The sequence below is a fragment of the Octopus bimaculoides genome, chromosome 10 (assembly GCF_001194135.2).
Source record: "Octopus bimaculoides isolate UCB-OBI-ISO-001 chromosome 10, ASM119413v2, whole genome shotgun sequence".
NCBI classification, from domain to species: domain Eukaryota; kingdom Metazoa; phylum Mollusca; class Cephalopoda; order Octopoda; family Octopodidae; genus Octopus; species Octopus bimaculoides.
The window spans coordinates 58,675,502-58,678,577 of record NC_068990.1 but is presented as its reverse complement, the minus strand read 5'-3'; positions in this window follow the sequence as shown (position 1 = coordinate 58,678,577).

Genomic DNA, 3,076 nt, shown 5'->3' with positions numbered 1-3,076 from the left:
ACGCACACACACACACATATATATATATATGATTGAAGGCCACACATCCTCTTCCAAGTATATATATAGATAAATAGATTCAGATGAATATGGTACTTAAGTTTAGGCACCAGAATTAAGTATGGTATTATCTATAAGATGATTAAAGTCAAAGTAAGCAACAAAAATATCCAAAGTTAATGCAGTACGATCGTTTCATGCGATTCCATTTAATTGAGCAATTTTTTTAACATTGCTTAATTAAATGAAGCTGCATGAAACGATCGTACTGCATTAACTTTGGATATCCTTGTTGCTTATTTAGACTTTAATCACTTTGTATATATATATATATATATATATATATATATATATAATCAAATCGATAGTCCAAAGTTCAGTACAAATTGTGAGGATTAGCTCATTAAAATTAATACTTACAATTTTAAATGCCAGTAACTGAGAATGTAACGTCTTCATCAACCATCAAACGTTGAGAGAGAGAATCGAATGCCTTTCTCGTTTATTTCTTGCATTTTCTCGCGGAGTAGCCATATTATTTTGAGCTCAACAACTGCCGGATCGTGCAAAATATGGTATACAAATCCGTCTCATTCTTGCTCTCTCTCTGAACATGAAATTCGAAGTAGCTAACGTATAACTCCTGTGTTCATTAATCGATATTTATCTGTCACTGGATTGGGTACTATATAGTTGAACCCAAATGACAAGTGAACTGTACATTACATTGCAGTACACGCACACATACACGCACGCACACACTCATACTCACGCACACACACTGTCTCTTCGTCTCTTACGCGCGCGCACACACACACACACACACACGCACTGAGGGAAGGGTAAAGTGTGTCATGATCTGGTAGTTTGTGACAGAAGTAACAATCTCAACGTTGTTTCTTATATAAAAAAAATCATGCAAATCTTTCGCATTGTGATTGTTTAGTACATGTACATATATTGGATATATTTATGTATACGTACATAAGTATATATCTATGTATATGTGTATATATTATACATTAAGAAATATACAGGGGTGGCTATGTGGTAGGAAGCTTGCTTCCCAACCACATGGTTCAGGGTTCAGTCCCACTGCGTGGCACTTTGAGCAAATATCTTCTACCTTAACCCCGGGTCGACCAAAGCCTTGTCTATGGATTTGGTAGACGGAAACTGAAAGAAGCTCATCATATATATGTATGCATTTGTGTGTCTGTGTTTGTCCCCCCCACCCCAACAATCGCTTGACGACCGATGGTGGTGTGTTTATGTCCTCGTAACTCAGCGATAAAATAAGTACTAGGCTTAGAAAGAATAAGTCCTTAGGTCGATTTGTTCGACTAAAGGTGGTGGCTACAGCATGGCCGCAGTCAAATTACTGAAACAAATAAAAGAGTATATATATATATATATTATGATTGACCGTTGACTGGACACTATTCAATTTTTTTCTCCGTGTTTTTCTCCTTGTCTCCGTATTCTTTCTGTTGAAGAGCGTAGCTCGAAACGTCAAAGACTTTCCGTATTCCCGAGCTTCATACTAATACATCCTTTTGTTATTTACACCACCTGTCCTCGTCTGTTGTTGTTTTTTCGTATATTCTCCCATTGCATACAGGTAGTTGTGTGTGTGTATAAAACTTATCGTGTGTGTGTTATTGTGTCTATAAACCTATGTGTGTTTACGTGTGTACAGCTGAACATTCACTTACATTCTTAACAGATATAGACTGCATTCTTCTTCTCTGTAAACAGTCTACAATACATCTGAAGATGTGTTTATATAAAATCACCGAAGGCAATATACTTGTAAGACAAGTATATTACATCATTATTCTCCTTAACTCCAGTTCAATCCAAAAACCTATCTAATTACGTATCTTATGTAAAACGAACATGATTTCTAACTGTTCTCAAATTATTAATTTTTTTTTATGTATTTTGTGTCGTTTCTCTCAGTACGTCGGACTGTTGCCTGTCTGTCGGTGTGTTCCCCTATCTCTCTGCCTCAAGATAAATTATTGTTGTATTACTGTAAGTTAGCATACTCACAGGCATACACACAAACATCAACGTATAAAGCTATATTCCTATATGTACGCATATACGCACATTATGCACATAAGTATGCGCATGCACATACACATTCGTACATGATGCATCTGTGTGTGTTATAAGTATGTATGCACACACACACACACACACACACACACACACACACATATATATATATATATATATATATTTGCGCATACACACACATACATATATGCATGCACAAATAAAATAATAATATAAAGCATAAAAACGTTGTATATATATATATATGTATATAACTATGCGCATAGGCAATTTATATGTTCATATACATATAGATTTAAGTAAACAAACTATACATATATATATATATATGTATATATATACATACATATGCACACGCACACACACACACACACATATATATATATATATATATATATATATATATATATATATGTGTGTATATATGTATAAATGCATACATACATACGTATATGTACACACATACCTCCTTGCACAGTCACACATATTCTCGAGAACGCACAGACGGACTCACATATATGGACGTATACATTTATTTACTGCTCCTTGAACATCTACCTTGTTGAGTTGTTAAAGAAACCAAAGAGACACTCGATGGCAGGAAGTAGTAGAAAAAAGTCTGCAGAAAATAAAATATCAAAGGAAACAGATCACAATTTTCTGGAATTGTTTTCCTCTTGGCACTTCTGTCTTTTCTTTTTACTTCACCCTACCTCTCTTAACTAAACTTTCCTTCCGTGGTTCTACCTTTCACTTCCCTTCTTTGTATATCTCTCTCTTTCTCTCCCTCTCCCCCCACCTCTCTCTCTCTCGTTGTTATCCTTACATGTTTCTGTTTTGTTTGCTTTTAAATTGACTATATATTTTGCCATGAAAGGTGTACATGACATTTGTAAACAATATGCATCTGCACATACTCATATATATATGCATGCATACTCATATATATGTGTGTACACACACACACATATATATATGTATCTATGTATAT